Source organism: Mesocricetus auratus, unplaced genomic scaffold (genome assembly GCF_017639785.1).
Source record: "Mesocricetus auratus isolate SY011 unplaced genomic scaffold, BCM_Maur_2.0 Super-Scaffold_15014, whole genome shotgun sequence".
NCBI lineage: Eukaryota > Metazoa > Chordata > Mammalia > Rodentia > Cricetidae > Mesocricetus > Mesocricetus auratus.
In genome coordinates, this window is record NW_024429186.1 from 17,570,723 (window position 1) to 17,590,399 (window position 19,677).

General features: G+C 36.7%; 1 protein-coding gene across 1 annotated transcript in view; it reads right to left on the reverse strand.

Moving 5' to 3' along the window:
* The window catches only part of LOC101840898 (cation channel sperm-associated protein subunit beta), a 177,062-nt gene that overhangs the window by 31,483 nt on the left and 125,902 nt on the right, over positions 1-19,677 (reverse strand). The window lies entirely within an intron of this gene.

The following is a 19,677-nucleotide window of genomic DNA, read 5'->3' on the forward strand; positions in this document are numbered from 1 at the left end:
GGACCTGGAATTGACATGTGAAGCAACCTTGTTTCTAATTTAAATTTAAATTTAATTTAAAAGTAAAAAAAAAACAATGGAATCTTGAAATTCACTGGCAAATGGATGGAACTAAAAGAAACCATCCTGAGTGAGGTAACCCAGTCATAAAAAGACAGCCATGGTATGTACTTATATATATAGATTTTAGTCTTAGAGCAAAGGAGTACCAGCCAACAGTCCACACTGAAAGAGAAGCTAGGAAACAAGGAGGACCCTAAGGGAAATATACATGGTCCTCCAGAGAAGGGGAAAGGGACAAGATCTCCTGTGGTAACTCAGTGCATGGGAGGAGGGGAGAGAGATTTGGGAGAAAGAGAAGGGGAGAAAAGGAGGGGAGATGAGTCAGGGGAAGAACAGAGGAGAGCAAGAAAATAGATACCATAATAGAGAGAGCCATTATAGGTTTTAAGAGAAATCTGGTGCTAGGGAAATGTCCAGAAATCTACAAAGCTGACCCCAAGTAACAATCTAAGCAATAATCCAGAGGCTACCTTAAATGCTCTTCTTTGATAATGAGATTAATGACTACCCTATATGCCATCCTAGAGCCTTCATCTAGTAGTTGATTGGAGCAGAAGCATGGATCCACAGCCAAGCACTGTGCCAAACTCCTGGAATCCAGTTTCAGAGAGGTAGGAGTGACGAACAAAGGGGTGAAGACCATGCTGGGAAAACCCACAGAAACAGCTGACCTGAGCAAGTGGGAACTCATGGACTCCAGTCTGACATCTGGGGAACCAACATAGGACCAAACCAGGCTCCCTGAATGTGGGTGTCAGTTAGGAGCATTGGGCAGTCTATGGGGCCTCTGGCAGTAGAATCAGGATGTATCCCTAGCCCTAGTACACAAATGGACTTCGGGAGCTCATCTTCCATGGAGGGATACTCTCTCAGGCTAGATACACAGGGAAGGGCCTAGGCCCTGCCCCAGTGACTTGACAGATTTTAATGATCCCTCATGGAAGGCCTAACCCTCCCTGAGGAGTGAATGGGGGATGGGATGGGGGTTCATTGGGGATATGGGAGGATGGGAGGGAGAGGGAACTGGGATTGACATGTAAAATAAAATTGTTTCTAATTTAAATTATATATATACATATATAATACTGCTAAGGATGATAGAAAAGCTATAGAGGGAGAACAAAAAATACAGGAGAAACCATAAAGTGGGTATTTTGTCAAACTTCTATAAATGAGCAAAGACCAAAATTAAAAATATGAATAAATGATTGTTATTGCTGGTTTGGTAGACATAGGTATGGATGTAACAATAATTTCATCACACTCTTGGTTTCCAAATTGGTCTCTTCAGGAGGTACATGTTCAGCTTTTAGGGATTGGAACTTTATCTTAGGTAAAACAGAGCACAAAATGGGTCAAATGTATAGGGCCAAAAGGACAGAGAGCAAAATTAAAGCTATATGTGGTTAACATGGCAATGAATTTATGAGGACATGATTTGTAACATCATGGAATGTAACAACATGGAATACTCAGATTAACATTCCCCCAGCCTTTTTTTTTTTTGGCTTTTACGAGACAGGGTTTCTCTGTATTGTTTTGGAAACTATCAGTCCAGCCCGGCCTCGAACTCACAGAGATCCGCCTGTCTCTGCCTCCCGAGTGCTGGGATTAAAGGCGTGCGCCACCACCGCCCAACCATTCCCTCAGTCTTAGAAACAATCTATTACTTAATGTATGTTTCTGGGAAAAATATTGCAAGATATTATAAAGAACAGTCACTAAGTATTCAAGCTGTAGAAAAACAGGGCACAACAGCTGCCTTTAAAATGGTTGACAGACAAACCTGAATGGGTTGCACAATGGCGTTTAATAACAGAGCAACTGAAGGCTTTAGAAGAGCTGGTACAGGAGGAGTTAAAGCTCAGCTTATTGATGAGTCAAACAGTCCTTGCAATTGTCCTGTATTTGTTATTTTTTTAAAAATCTGGAAAATAGTCTAGAATTCCTTTGCCTTCCTTATTGTAAGGATAGCCTCTTACAGTCATTTATTTAGAAGACTGCTTCTTCCCTTTACCTTTACAAGAAAAAGACAGAGAAAAATTTGCCTTCAAGCTGCCAACTTATAATAATACTCAGCCTTTCATGCGATATCAGTGGAAGGTTCTCCCACAGGCCAATCGGTGCCAAAATTTTGTAAGTCAGATATTGGAACTAATGCATACGCAATTTTCTCAATCTATAATTCGCTATTAGATGGATGATATTTACTAGTTGACTCAAATGTAGAATTTTTTAGAAAGAATGTTGGAAGAAAAAAATTTTGCCTTGTTGAGGATTACAAATTGCTCCTGGAAAAATACAAAGATGAGATACTATTAATTATTTAGGATATAAAATAGGTATACAGAAAATTAGACCTCAAAGGGTACAAATTGGGAGAGATTGATTGCAGACTCTTAATGACTTTCAAAGATTGATAGGAGACATTTCCCATCTATGACACTTTATTGGGATAAAACCTGATCAACTGATTAATTTAACCAAAGCATTAGAGAGTGGCAAGGACAAAAAGTTCCAGGAAATTATTAGCCAAAGCTGGCAGAGAATTGGATTTGGTGGAAGAGAAATTATAGAATGCACATGTGGATCATGTGGGTCTGAAGCTTAACTGCATTCAGGTCCTATTATCCTCTAAGCATCCCCCACAGGAATTGTAAGGCAGAAGGAAGATATATTAGAATGGATCTTTATTACCACATAAGCTGAGTAAAAAATTTAAAACTTTTTGTAAAATGTCTCTTAGTTAATTCTAGAAGGAAAACCGAGACTTCATTAATTAGCAGGAATAGTCCTAACAGAAATTATAGTACCTTTTAATAAGTATGAAATTGACAAATTATGGGCAGAACCCTGGCAAGGAGATTGAAGTAAGTTTTTGGGAGAGATTAACAACAAATATCACAAAATCAAGAGAATTCAACTTATAAAGAGAACTAACTGGTTCCTTCCTCACATTGTATGGGAAACAACAATTTCTGAAGCCTCTACATCCTACACTGATGCAAATAAATCAGGAAAGGCAGGTTGCAAATCAGACAATTTAAGTAAAGTGGATCTAAGTCCTTATGATTCTGTCCAAAAGTCAGAATTATATGCTATTCTTATAGTGTTAATGAATGAATTTTATGGAACCTCTCAACATAGTTACTAATTTGTAATATGCAGGAAGAATTGTTTTGCATATTGAAACCACTGAAATATATACCAGATTTGACTTTATTGTTTATTCAGTTACAAGGCATAATTAGGAATATATTCATCCATCCATCCATCCATCCATATGTATGTATATATATATATATATATATATATATATATATTTATTTATCACACATCTCATCCCAGATGGGTCTGCCAGGTACTCTAGCACAAGCTAATGAAGAAGTTGATCAACTACTGAGTGGAAATGTGCTGGAGGCCTCAGAATTTCATTTAAAAAAACAATCATTTCAGTAGCAAATGTTTAAGAAAAAGGCTTTCCCATCATGTGACAACAAGTCAGAGAATTATAAGGATATGTCCTACTTGTTATTTATATGGCCAAACTATACTACCTGCAGGTAGTAACCCAAAGGGTACTCAAAGGAATAAAATCTGGCAGAATGGCTGGGCGTTGGTAGCGCACGCCTTTAATCCCAGCACTCGGGAGATGGAGGCAGGTGGATCTCTATGAGTTTGAGGCCACCCTGGTCTACAGAGCGAGTTCCAGGACAGCCTCCAAAACAATACAGAGAAACCCTGTCTCAAAAAAACAAATAAAAAAATTAAATAAATAAATAAAATCTGGCAGAATGATGTGTTCCATTTTGAATGATTTGGAAAGTTAAAGTATTTATACCACACCATTGATGCCTATTCAAGATTTCAATGGGCAACTGCTTTGTGTTCTGGAAAGGTTGGTTCTATAATCACACATCTACTAGATATTATGACCATCATGGGTATACCTGTATAAATCAATGTCACGATGCTTCATCAAATGTCTCTAAAAAATGAAACAGTTTTTTACTTTATAATATAAAGCATATTACAGGTATACTACACAATCCTACAGGGCAGGCAGTTACAGAAAGATCAAATTGAAGTCTAAAGGATATGTTAAATAAACAAAAGGGATAACAAAGACCCCCAGAAATAGATTGCATAACGCTTTATTAACTTTGAATTTTCTAAATGCCAATCAGGAAGGAACATTGGCTACAGAGAGACATTGGATAATAGAAAATACTATGGAATTAAATCATCTAATATACTTTAACAATGTGTTGACCTCAGAATGGAAACCAGAACATGTGTTATGTTGGGGAAGGGGTTTTCTTTTGTTTCCATAAGAGAAGAAAAGCTATGGATACCATCAACATTGATAAAAATTCGACTTAAACAAGAGAGGTTTCTTAATTAGAAGGGATGATAGTTCCTCAAGCAATATGGCTGAGTAATTGAAACTAACCTGTAAAACTAACAAATACTTTTCATTTGATAAGATATAACTTGCCAAAAGAGAACTTCCCCAAAATTAGGGTTGGGGAAGGCTTTTGTTTCCGTCCTTTCAGGAGAATAACAGCATCCCACTAAGGAATCTGATAACTACTGGACAAATGAGTCAGGTGTAGAAAAAGATAAATCATCAAAAAAACTCAAGAAAAAGAGTAAATTGGTCCATTGGTATATCACATTTACAACAGGATAAAATTTCTTAACTCTTCTCAAATGTTTGTTTCTACTGTTCTATATAGATATATAATGCAAATAGGTTTTTTGTAACTCCACTCCAATTAAAAACTAAAGCTGGCTTTAGAGTGGAAGTGTGGATCTCTCCTTCTCAAAACCCAAGCATGCTTATTAAAGTAAAATCCAAAATCTCTGTCTCGGAAGAGCCCCCAATACAAGACAGAAGAAAAACAAAAATTGAAGGACTAGGCTATTGCCACAAATCTCTTAATTCATTAGTCTTATATTTAATTTTCAACAGCTTTTCTTTTTTGTGTTTTTAATTTAATTTATAGATAAGCCTGTTTTACATGTCAATCCCAGTTCCTTCTCCCTCTTCTCCTCCCCTGCCCCCAACCATTGCCCTATCCCATCTGCTTTCTGCTCCACATGGAGGGTGAGGCATTCTATGGGGGAAATCTTTAGTCTGTCATATCATTTGGGCCTAGGACTATCCCTCTATGTGGAATGGGCTCCCAAAGTCCATTCATACACTAGGGATAAATCCACTACCAGAGACCCCATAGATTTCCCTGGCCTCGCAATTGACACCCATGTTCAGGGTGTATGGGTCAGTCCTATACTGATTTCACAGTTGTCAGTCTGGGGTCCATGACTCTTCTTTGTTCAGGTCAGCTGTTCCTGTGGGTTTCTCTAGCCTGGTCTTGACCCCTCTCTGCAACTGGATTCCAGGAGTTCAGCTCAGTCTTCAACAGCTTTTCTTAAGGCATAAATATCTCAAAATTTGAAAGATTAGTACATATGCATCTTGAAGTTTTTGTCATGATATTAATGGCCATATAGAGTACTAACTAATTCTAGAAAAATGTTTCCTCTACCTTTCTGTACATGATTTTGAGTTTTAGTCTCTATCACTTTTCCCAGTGAACCATGACCATGCCTAACAGTGACCTTTGAAGTCTCCAAAAGGATGATGGGCCCCACAATGATGATTCCATCAAGACTAAGATAATACTACTAAGCTGAGAAATATAACCTAAAGATTAGCCTTGGACTACAAGCTGCTCAGAACAGTTTTGAGGTAGATAGCTGAGATGATCTAGCTTCACAGTCTACTCTAGCCAGAAACTGAGACAAGTCCTGCACTTTCCCATTATGCAAGGACTAGAAAACAAATGATATAGCTACCTCTACCAGGAATTCACAATTAACCCAACAATTCTCTTTTCAGGATGCCCTAAAGATTCCCTCATCCCCAGACAGCAGTAATTAAATATAAAACCAAGACACCTGCTTTCGGGTTATGGATATGTGTCATAGTTTGGGGGGATTGGCTACAAAATATTATAGGTAATGGTCAGGACGAAAAGCTAAGCAAAAGAGTTCAGATTTAGGGTTCTTGTTTTGAAAAGAAAAAAAGGAGGATATTAATACGATGGAATAAAAATGTACGTTATTGAATCTACTTTTAAAAACCAGCTTCTAGTTTTAAATATTTTACATTGAACTGGACTTTTGTATATTGTACACAAATTTTGTATATTAATAAAAATTTGAGATTTAATTTTGTTAGAACATAATATACACACATTTCTCATTTCTTAACTTGCTTAAGACATTGCACCTATACAGCTCATTTAACAATTTAATATAAATTTCTAGTTTTGAAAGTTATTACTACCAATTAAATAGGATATAAAGGAATGGAAGTTAGTAGTTAAACATTACATTCTAACTTGTAGTTATATTCAGTATGTTTTTAAGGTCAAAAAGAGATATATTTCAGATAGACAGGTCATCTTCAATCACTTCAGAGATCTACAGAATATTGCATTTAAGATGTTTTAATAGCATAGGTTCTTTTTTACAACAATAAGACATGTTTGCTCATGGAAGCACCACTCAACTTCAGAGAAGATGATGGGCATTGAAGAAACTCCATATGGAATTTACTTTAAAGTAGTCACTGGGAAAGAATACTTTCTTGCCTCAACTACTGACAATATGCTATGCAAATTGTACAAGCAAGATACAAAAGAGGTGACTGCCAAACCTTGCCAAGACAAAGCAGTTCAGTCAATCAAAAATTCTGCTTTATACAAAAGTCTGTCAGATATTTTAGGCCTTTAGGTCAGTGAAGGATGCCCCACAATTTCAGGAAGCCCTTGGTTGACTGTCCAGTCAGCAAGCTGTTTTTGTTATTTCTCACATTTTTTGGAAGTCATTTGCTCCCATTTCCTGCTCACACTGATAATATTTTCTTCTCAGGTCTCTGAGGGAGTTGAAGACTAGATAGTTACTAAAGAGGTACAAAGTATAAAAGGTTGAGAGACATAAAAAGATAATTTTATTATGAAAATAGAAAATAGAAAGTGAATTAGGTACAACCTTTTTTACTCATGAAGATAGGATATATATGGAGTATTTTCTATGAATTTGTCATATGCAAATGGATTAGACATTGTTGATGTATTTATTGTCTGTGTATATTGTATATAGTTTTCTTATATTACTTATAAACATTTATTTTAGACAAAAATGGGAAATGTAGTGATATTTTGTTTATGAGCTAACAGTAAGGAAAACCTTCTAACAATAGAAAGTCTGGACCCAGATGGAGTCAGTAGAATTCTACCAGACTTTCAAAGAAGAACTACTACTAATTCTTCTTAAACACTTCAGAAAAGTAAAAGCTGAGGTCACACTCACAAACTTGTTCTATAAAATCAGTCTTACTATAATACCCAAACTAGTTAAGTAATAATACACAAACTACAGACTGATATCCCTGATGAACATAGATACAATAGTTCTCAAGAAAATGGAAGCAAAAATAATAGATGTACTTATTAAGAATATTATCCACCACAGTCAAGTTGGCTTTATTTAAAAAAAATATGAGGTTGGTTCAACATATGTAAATCAATAAGCATGAGAAATCATACAAATGGTCTTACTGACAAAAATCACATGATCATCTAAATAGATGCCATTAAAGCCTTTGATAAAACCCAATATTTTTTCATGAGAAAATTTTTAAGGAGAATAGGGCTAGAGGGAACTTATCTCAACATAATAAAGGCTATGTATGAAAAATCCACAGCCAATACTATCCTAAATGCACAAAAATTGAAATATTCTCACCAAATCCAGATTGGCCACTATCTCAACTCCTTTTGAATATATTGTTGGAAGTAGTAGACAGAGCAATAGAACAAGATAAGGAAATTAAAGGGATATAAATAGGAAAGAAGGAAGTCAAATGATTCCCATTTGTATGTGATATAATATTATACATAAGCATTTCCTAAAAGTCCATAACAAACTCCTAGAAACAATAACCCAATTCAGTAATTCAGAAGGACATGAAATCAACTTAAAAAGTCATCAACAGCAAAAATACTGAGAAGAGATCATGGACATACCCATTTATAACACCATCAACGACAACAAAATATCTTGGAATAACACTAGCCCAGGAGGCTAAAATTTCAAATGTCTGAAAAAAGAGACAGAGAAAGACACACAAAAAATAGAAAAAAATCAAATCCTAGAAAAATTAATTTACAGTTTCAATGTAACATCAACCAAAATACCCACATTTTTAACAGAAATAGAAAACAAATACCCGAAAGTTTATAGAGAACCAGATCATGGATAGCCAGAGATATCCTGAGTAAAAACAATTCTTGGGAATTGCTATTCCAGACTCCAAGATAGTTGAAGTGGCTGTTGTACATACACACGCACACACACACACACACACACACACACACACACACACACACACACACACAAATACCACATGTATCTCTGTGTGTGTATTTGTATGTCAAAACAACATGGAAAAGGCTTCTCTTTACATAATGGAGATCAGGAGTGGGATGATGAATTTCCACGTAGAAAGGCAAAAGATTTAAGGGAATTTTAGAAACAAAAGAACGGATAAAAGCATGGACTTTTTGGTAGCAGCATTTTTATCAGGTGGGCTCTGTTTTGCTAGAGACAAGCAGAGACTCACGTGACTCGCTTAAGGGAGTCTTTGAGTCTTCCTGACTCAGCATAAAAAAAAAAACAGCAAGGTTCTTTTAAGAGGCTCTGCTAACAATTGAAAGGTATGTACGTACAGCTGGAAGTGGCAGTGACCACATCTCCAAGCCGGCAGCTTTTGCTGGATCTCAGCATAGACTGAGACTGTGGCTGGAATCACCCTTACGCCCGCCATCTTGGAAAAACAGCAGTTTAAACAGCCGCGGTTTTAACAGATAAGACACGTGGCCAGAAAAACATAAAGATTTACAGTAACGTCAGACTTGGATGAAGAAAAACCTCTAAAGATTTACAGTGTGTTTAAAAATATACATAGGATTGAGAGAGAAAAAGAAAAACAGCATAGTGGCAAATAAGAATAGAGAAGCCGGATGTGGTGGCGCATGCCGGTAGGATTTGCTGCAGAGGCAGAGGCAGGCAGATTTCCAAAGAGAAACCCTGTCTCAGAGAAAAATAAATAAAAGTAAAAGAAATAAAGTAATAATAGATAAATAAATAAGCCACGTAAAGATGGAAAATACACAGATAGTCTGGATACTGTATGCTATTGTGTTTTTCAGTTTTTTGATTGCTCAGAAAGGAACAACTGCTAAAGGACACTTGATTATAAATGCTGATGAATTAATTCAACTTATATCTTTTGAAAATGCCTTGACTTCAAAATTTAAGTATAAGGATATGTTACTTGGAAAAAGAGTTTTTATTTATGTTTCTACAGAAAAAGAAAATCTGAGGATTCCTTCCAGGCTTCTATGGTTTGATGAACCAAGACCCCCAGAAGCAGTGGACCAATGTTCCAACAACTGAAACAGCTAAGATGATGCAGTCTTACAGACCCTTAAACTAAGGACTTATACAGGTTTCTGAGTTTTGTCATGATCCCCAGGATATGAACAGCGCCCCCTTCCAGCACCAAGCAGTTTGGAATGAGCGATGTCCTAATTCTCATCTTGTTTATAAACCTTTGTTTTCATTTAAATGGGATTGCTTATAATTGGTTAATGATCACAACCAATCTCTTTTTAATGTTGTATAATCTGGACATGCAGGACCCATAGGAAAGTGACTGCTGAACTCAGTCTTACAGGGTTCCTGCTTCATGGAAGAGTCTACGAGACTTTCTGCAGGACACAGAAAAATAACTGACAGACTGCCAATGCAGATGGACAGTTTGAAATTTCCTGCTTTGCTGAGAAATCTTCTAGACACATTGTGGCCTATGGGCTGAAGATGGATGCCCCAACGTTACAGAGGAACTTCGGATGACTGTTCAGGTAGCAAGATGTCTCAGTCAATCCTAGTGTTTATATGTTATCCTTCTGTGGTCTTTGATAGAGTTGAAGGCAGATAGTTATAGTTATAGTTTTCCTTAGTTATGATAAAAGATAAGCTACATATAGGACTTTGGACTCACAAGGATTGGATGGATATTTTCTTTAAATCTTGCTAAAATATTGTAACTGTGTTCTTGCTTGATAACTGTTCTGTTATATATAATTTAACTATGTTAAAGTTAAGACCTTTCTTTTTGTTTAGACAGAAAAGAGGAGATGATGGGGGAAGTCCTGTGTATTTGTCAATAAAGCACTGTTGACCAATAGAGAACCAAGATAGGTAGGACTAGGAGTCCAGGAGGACTCTGGGAAGGAGAAACACAGGAAGTCAGGATGTAACGCCATGGTGTAGGAAGCCCAGAAACCTCTCCTGTAAGAGAAATACTTAGATTAGCAATTATGTTATAAATACTTAAGTCAGAGCTAGCCAGTAAGAAACAAGCAAGGCCAACAGCTTCATAATTAATATAGCCTCCTGTGTGTTCATTTGGGACTGATGTGGCTCTGGAACTAGGTTGGCAGGAAGGCTTCTCTTTACAGGGAGGGAAGTCAATATAGAAGGAAGGAAGGAAGGACAGGAACAAAAAACACCAAGGTTGCTTGATAAGACCTCAAGGAATGATATTACTTTATACTTACCTAAAATTATATATATAATATATAATTTTGGCTGACAATGCTCCCCACAAAAATCATAGCCTAAAACATCGCAGTACCGGGCTTTTCAAATGGTTATTCAAGGTTGTCCAAGTAAACCATCCTCAAAGCAATACAGGCTAGTGATGTAGCTGTTTGGTTGCCTCTCTGTTGTCTATCCCTGTCTTTGTGAGTCTCAAGTCTTATAGGTAACCTATCTTTTATCGCAACTAAAGAAAACCATAACCATAACTATCTGTCTTCAACTCCATCAAAGACCTCAGAAGGATAATATATAAACTCTACAGTTGACAGAGACACACCCAAAGTTGTTCTTTAATGTTGGAGCATCTATCTTCACCTACAGGCCTAGTGGTTCTGGCAGACTTCAGAAAAATGGGAAATTTTAAACTGTTCATCTGTATTGGCAGTTTGTCAATTATTTTTCTCTATGTCCTGCAGAATGTCTAGCAGACTCTTCTCTGAAGCAGGAACCCTACAGAACTGCCTCATCTTGTTTTGTCAAGTTCAACAATCATTTTCCTGTGGGTCCTTCATGTCTAGTTTACACAGAATACAATCAAACAGTCCAGCCAAGAGCAGTTTCTTGCCCAAATGGCTAGACTTGTCATATTGAAACCTACTCCATATCAAGTTTCTTTGATGCCCATCTTTCGTTCTGATGTAATTGGTGTTGCCAGGAGCAGTTGTGTCTCACATTCATGAAAAACCCTAATAATCCATTTTAAATTACACATTCTGAAGGTCTTTGCAATATTTGAAGACTACCTATCCATCTCAAATATATCTGTTTATCTAGAAAATCTAACTAACCTAACTATACGTTTTGACTACTATAGGTAACTATATATAATCTGTATTTAATTATACATTACATTTTAATAGAGTTATATACACAATATCTCAACAAGAGGAGAAATATACCTATAACAAATTGAACTTAAATTTGTCAATAAATCAAAATCCATACCAATGCAAGGTATTAATTTCTATATCATATTTTCCCTTTTTTCCTTTAGAAAGAGATTGGTTTTGGTCATTAATCATTTAACCAATGAAAACAAACATTTATAAGCAATATTTGGGAATTTTGCCATAGTTCTCTACAAACTGATTCCTGATGTTTTGGGGTGCTGTCAATGCCATGGGATTCTTAGAAAACCAAGAAACCTAGCAAAATCTTGACTGGAGTAGTCTGAAGGCTACATCATCTCAGCTGTTTTGGATGTTGGATCACTAGGCCCACTGCTTCAAGGGGCCTTGTTTGATCAAACCATATTAGTCTGGAAGGAATCCACAGTTTTTCATTTTCTGTGGAAGCAAAAAACAGAACCTCTTTTCCAAACTAACCTGTCCTTAGACTTAAATTTTGAAGTAAAAATATTTTCAAAATATACAGGTTGGATTAAACCAGCAGCATTTATAATCAAATGTCTGTTAGCAGCTGTTGCTCTTTTCCCAGCAATCAAACAATTCAAAGATAACACAGTAACATAGAGTATCCCAGACTCTCTGTGTACTTTCCATCTTTACTCTATTTCTTTTAATTTTGTTTGTTTGTTTGTTTGTTTGTTTGAAACAGGGTTTTTCTTTGTACTTTTGCCTGTCCTGGAATTCACTCTGTAGACCAGGTTGGCCTTTAACTCACAGAGATCTCCCTGGCTCTGCCTCCGAGTGCTGGGATTAAAGGCGTGTGGCCACCACGCCCAACTATTACTTTTTAACCACTTTATCCTTTTCCTTTTTTCTCCCAAGCCTATGTATATTTTTAAACACACTATAAACCCTTTAGAGGTTTTTCTTCATCTGAATCTGTCTTTTGTGTGTATCTCTGTCTTTTTCTGGCCATGAGTCTATTATCTTCCAAACAGTGTGGCTAAAATTAAAGCAGATGTATTAGCTGCTGGCTTTCCAACATGGAGGGGGCATGTGCTCACTGCCTCAACTTTTAAACCTTTTTGTCTGTATGACTAAAAGCTAAATCTGCCATGGACAAGCTGTGCGGCTTGGTGATATGGTCACTGCTGCCACTAGCTGCTGTACACACCATTTACCTGTTTGGTAGCACAGCCTCCTAAAAGAGCTGTGTGGTATTTGTTGCTTATACTGAATCAAGAAGCCTCTCTTAAAGGAGCCACGAGCCTCTGCTTGTTTCTAGCAAACAGAGCCCACATGAGGAAATGCTGCTACCAAGAAGTCATGCTTGATTTTGTTTATAGAGTCCCTTTTAAAACTTTTGTCAGATTTTATGTGGAAATACTCACTGGGTATCATTTCGTAGCTGGAATTTCTTGTCCCACCAGGTCCTGCTGCTGTTTTAGCCCCAAATAAGCACACAGACTCTATATTAATTAAAAAACTGTTGGCCTATAGCTCGTGCTTCTTATTGGCTAGCTCTGTCTTAATTATTAACCCCTTTCTATTAATCTAAGTATTTCCCCATGGTCTTATCTTATCGGAGAAGGGTCCAAGTAGGGAAAGATCTTTATAATTTGTTTATTGCAATTCATCATAATGTGTAAAGTCTTCTTTCTATGCATAAATATCCTTATCATCTTCTATGAATATATACTTTATATGTTTGAGACATTTTGTATATCAACACAATTTAGTTTTGTTTCAAGACTAAATCTTTTATTTAGACCAAAAGGGGATCTTAGAGACTTGTGCCAATGACCATGCCCACTTTGGGCATGGCTACAGGTGTATACAGACATGGGAAATAAAGGGCTATGCAGGGGAGATTCTCTAATACTTGGGGTTCCGGCCAAGTCTCAGAGACCAGTGGAGAGCTAACCTCGGTTCTCGGCTTCTCATGTAAGTGACTTCTCCCTAAATAAATATCATATAACAAACTATCCTGTGTAGCTTAATATTCTCCAGTATGTCCAGACCTGTTACTACTTCCTTGGCTACATGGCATCACTTTGAGGTCTCTTTCTGCCTACCTTTCCCAGAATTCTCCTTGTCTCCGAGTACTACCTGTCTTCCTACCTCTATTGGCCAAACTGTTTTATTTGTCAACTATTAAGAGAAACATACACAGAAGGACATCCCACATCAGCAGGTGTTGAAACAAATATGAACAAGGTGAAATAAATGGATAGATCAGTTAAAGAAACTGTTAAACATAAAACATATAGGCCCCCAAATGTCCAGGGAATCTAGGGTACTTTGAAAAGACCTATCTATGAATAACAGGGATACAGGAATGAGAAGAAACTCAGGTAAAAGACACAAAATTCTTTTCAAAAATACTTTAAATCATAGAAGAAATTTTCCCTAACTTAAAGGAGGTGCATGAATCAATAAAGAAATTCCTCATGATACATATTAATCAAAACACTAAATGTAAAGAACAAAGAAAGGTTATTCAGTGTTGCAAGGGGAAAAGACTGAGTCATGTATAAAGGCAGGTGCTATGGCTCACAGATTTATACAATGAGAGTTCAGCACATATTTTAGGGGTCAATCCATCAGAGATGCTTATCTCTTGAAGGACAAGACCCCATTTAGCAAGGTGATTAGAAATATTGTCACCAGAGATGCACATCTCATTAACCTTAGCAGCAAGGCAATAAAGAATTCTGCCTTCTGAATGTGTCAGCTGCCCCCACTGCAAATTTCTTGAGAGAAATGTGAATGAAGAGCTCTTTCCCTCACATTACAACTTGGGGGTTTTCCCATAGCACTACAATGTGTTGTTTACTGGGCATAATTTCCCCTATAAATGTGTATGTTGGATGACTGCCCCAAGCAATGCGTGATTCTAGCAAGAAAGTAACCGCAGTCAATACCCTTACTCTCTCAACCAGTTCTTTGTATAAACTTGTAAGTCTGACGATTGCTGGAACTAAAGACGTGCATCACCACCACATGGAGCTACACAGATTAATAGAAATGGGATAATAATTAAGAAAGAGCTAGCCAATAAGACGCCTGAGCCATTGGCCAAACATTTTATAACTGAAAAAAAAGAAGTCTGTCCTCCTGAAATTATCTTCCTTGGCAGACACTTGGCCCATGTTAGTATCCAGACAAAAGAGACATTCAAGGACAAGAATTATGGCATGTCTGAAGTTATTGAGTCATAGGTCTCAGAGAGCTATAGAACAGGAGTGTCCAGGATTCACTCTACCAGCATATAGGGAAGTGCTATCCCAAGGTAACCCTACATTAACATTTAGCTTATTTACCTAGTGACATTTAAGAAAATAGTAAAACATATGTATTCCCCTCTTAGGTTTCCTTAATGACTTAGCCTCTCTCTTAATTAACTCCCCTTTCTCCTTTAGAAGTTCTTGGAGGCTTAGCCTCCCACTTTGAACCATAAAGTAAGGCTGACAGTTACCACTTTATGTACAATTTTTATTTGTTTCTATGACCTGAAGAAATTTGGCTTTGCACCAGGTTAGAGCTAGAGAATTTCTGACTATAAGTATATTATCTGGAAACATTTATAGCACAGCAGAATGACAGGAGAAGAAGAGACATTTGGAAAAAAGAGAGGACTAGAGAAGTAGGTAGTAACTGGCAGAAAATGAGAAGAAATGTAATAAGACAAGACTGTAGGAAAAATAAGTAGGTAGAAACATGAAGAGGAAGAAAAGAACAAAGAATGAAACAGAGAATTAGAATTGTAATAAGAATTAAGACAGAATTAGAGCTAAGAAATTATAGACATTAGGACAAAAGAATTAGAATAGAGAACATTAAAGAGAGAACAATAAAGAGCACAAGTATGAAAAAATGTGTGTGCTAGATGATTCTTTTCCTCAGACTTAGATCCTAAGTTTATTGTGGCATCTCCTTGCAAACCCTGAGTGAAAGCTATAAAGGCATGACCTTGAATATTTTCAATACCCAGGCTCGAGTAACAACCAACTTCTTGATAGAAACTCTGAATGTCAAAAGGTCTGGATGGATGCTCTACAAAATGTGAGAGACCTCAAATTCCTGCCCCAGCTACTATATCCAGCAACACTATCATTCACAATCAATGGAGAAAGAAAAACATTCCATGATAAAACCAAATATAAGCAATTTCTATCTACCAATACAGATCTACAGAAGGCACAAAAGAAAAATTTCTATCTGAAGAGGTTAGCTACACCTAAGAAGACACAAGGAATACATAATCCCAGAACAGTAAATCAAGAGGGAGAAAAGACCTACACCATAGAAACAAAATAACAGAGATCAACAAACACTGCACATTGATCATTCTCAATACTAATGTTCTCACTTTCTTAATAAAAAGATTCAGACTAACAGATTGGACTTGAAAACAGAATCCATTTTTTGTATGATGCATCCAAGAAACACATCTCACCATTAAGAATAGGCATCACCTCAATATAAAAGGATAAAAAGGGGTATTCCAAGCAACAGATGTAGGAATTTATCATCAGACAAAATATACTTCACACTAAAACTAATCAAAAGAGTCAATAAAGGGCACTACATACTCAAAGAAAAAATCCAGCAAGATGATAAGGCAGTTCTGAACATTTATGCATGAAATACAAGGACACCATAGTTCATTAAAGAAACACTACTACAGTTAAAATCCCATGCTGACCCCCACACAGTGATAGTGGGTGATGTCAATGCTCCATTCTCACCAATAGACACGTCTTCCAGACAAAAACTAAAGAGACAAATGCTTGAAATAAATATCATGAATGAAATGAACCTGACAGACATCTATAGATTATTTTTCCCAAAAACAAAGAATATACTTTCTCCTTAGCAGCTCATGGAACTTTCTTCAATATTGACCAAGTACTTAGATACAAAGAAATTCTCAAGAGAAGAAAATTGAAGTAATACCATGCATCCTATCTGACTGGCATGTATTAAAGCTGGATATCAACAACAACAGAAAGTATACAAACTTATGGACACAAACTCACCACTGAATGGAAAATGGATCAAGACAGATATTAAGAAAAAAATAAAAACACAACAAACCCAAACATATGGGACATAATGAAGGCAGTTAATTGTAAGAGGCAAGTTTACAGTAACTTAGTGGCACATCTGAAAGCTCTAGAACAACAAGAAGAATTAATACCCCAAAAGAATATACAGTAAGAAGTAATCAACCCAAAGACTGAAATCAATGAAATAGAAACAAAACAACAATAAAAACAATACAAAAAATATACTGAAATGAAGAGTTGGTTCTTAGAGAAAATAGAAGATTGAAATATCTTTAGCCAAACTAACTAAAAGATGGAGAAAGAAGATCCAGATATATAGAATACATTATTATGGAGCTACAAAGGGAAACTAAAATAGGAGGATTCAATAGGAATTAAGATGCAAGAGACAGGTAAAATAAAGGAAAATACTGGAGGGATGATTAACATCAAAGGTCATTTAAAAGCCATAAGGTAACATACTACTGTGCCTAAAATATATGCACATATAAAAGGAATCTAATGCAATCACCAATTAATGAGGAAGACAATGCTCCAACTAGACATCTTATTCCACCATGTAAAACATTCAGTGCCAGGAATGGGTTACATCCTGTTGAATTGTTGGCTCAAAGGGTCTGTGCAAAGCCACAAACACCACAGGCTATTGCCAAGGGTACTGTTTACTCTCCAAAAACTGATGGTAAGGCCCTTTGATGAAGACAACATTTAATATATCTCATTGGAAACAGAAAAGTCAAGGTGGTACCTAACTAGAAAATTCATGCCTAGTGATTCCTGATTGTGGCACTAGAAGGTACTCTGCACGCATGCTACCAGAAGAGAAAGTTTATTATCAACCCAGCTACAGATCCTGTGTTCTACACCAGTGATCTGTCTGCAAGACTTACTGGTACAATACTGACACAAACATTATGGAGGTAAACAACCACTTACTGGTACAGTACTGAACAAACATTATGGAGGTAACCAACCACTTTCTTATTGGATATGAGGCTCACTCTATGATATAGAACTCACACCTGACACTACTAAAGTGGTGAAGAACTTGAGGCTATACATGCTATGGGCCTAGGAAAAAAATCAAATATGATTATTCTGCTAAAGGATCGTGGTAATAAAGTAACTTTTAATGACTTTTTTGATACCTATGTATCAGTGCCTCACTCAGCCTTCATCAAATACACTTATTTTAGTAGATACGGGAAAACACACACACACATACACACACACACGCACACACACACACACACACACACACACACACACACACACACACACACACACACACACACACACTGCTCAGGCAGGGTAGGTCTCATGCCCAGGAATAGTTAGCTAACAGAAAACAAACTCAGTAGGATGTTTTTTCTTACTTTGCTTTGTTATGGCATTATTTGTCTTACTGGTTTTTTGGTTTACATATTTTAGTTTCTGTTTTTGTGAGGAGGATTGTGTATTGTTTGTTTTTAGGGAAGGAACATAAAGTTGCTAGACTAGAGTGCTGGGGAGGATCTTGGAAGAGTTGGGCAGAGGGGAAACGATCAAAATATATTTTGTGCTTTTTTTCAATAAAAGAATAACAATACAGGTTCTTGCTATGTAGTTGAGGCTTACCTTGAGTTCATGATTCTCCTGTCTGAGTGTGCTAGGGTTCAGGAGTGAACCACTTTCTGTCACTCTGTCTTTACCTCTCTTTGTGGGCTGTAGATTGAATCTAGAATCTTGTGCATGCTTCACTTGACAAGATGAAGTCTTGATAACTGGAAACATAGGATCCTAAAATTTGGCATGATCTCCCACCCCATGACTTGCCTTTGGCTTGCATCTCTGCTTTCCTCTGTGGCCTGTCTATATCCCCTGCCAAACTAAAATCGAACCAGTTGTTTTCTAGTAAGTCCCTCTAATGGTATCCCAGTTACTCAGAGTGCATCCTAAATCCTTCACTAAATTAAAAAGGTTTTAATTATGTGTAATTATGTGTGTTTGTGCATGTGAGCATAGGTGCCCTCACAGAGTCGAGGCATTGAATCCCTTGAAGTTGTAGTTCTGGACTGTTTTGAGTGCCTGAGGTTGGTGATGGGAACTGAACTTGGAATCTTCCCCTCAAGCTGTATATACTTTCAATCACTGAGCTATCTATCTAGCCCCAAACCCCATCAACCTCTTTTGTGTACCTATCAGATAATAATTAGAAATAGAATCATCCTTTATAACAGAGATTCAAATTCTCTTTTTTGTTATTTTGTTTTTTGAAACAGGGTTTCTCTGTGTAGTCCTGGTTGTTCTGGAACTCACTCTGTAGACCAGGGATGGCCTTGAACTCACAGAGATCTGCCTGCCTCTGATTCAAAGTTGAAACTCATGTGCCACCACTTCCTGATTCAAATTCATTTGTATTTTGTAGAGCAACATTGTCATATTCTTTGGGAAAAAAAACTGACACAAAGTCTTACTATACCTCCTTGCCTAGCTTGGAACTTGATATGTACATCAGACTGACCTGAAACTCACAAAGTTCTGCCTTGTGAGTGCTAACATTGAAAGGTGCTGCATCATCATTTCTGTCCTCCTTTTTAAAAAGTTTTTAAAAATTAAATTCCAAATGTATTTTTAATTGACACAAAAATCCCATTTTCTCATACTTCTTCTGATCACTGTTTAATACCTAGTAAGTCTCAGTGTAATAAATAATAAGCACTTCTGAGAACATAGTTGTGAAGTTGTAGGTGTGGTTTATTATATTATGAACAATTGATCCTGCAACCTAAGTATCTGTAAACTGTGGTTGTCAGTTGAACAAGTACTGTAGTGACAGAGTATTTGCTTAGCATACACAAGGCTTTATATCTAATGTTCAGCACCCCACACACACTTATTAAAACATATTATAAAGAAACATGAAGTCTTCTCCGAAGGCAACTTTATTTTTTGTAACCACCAGAAATAGGCTA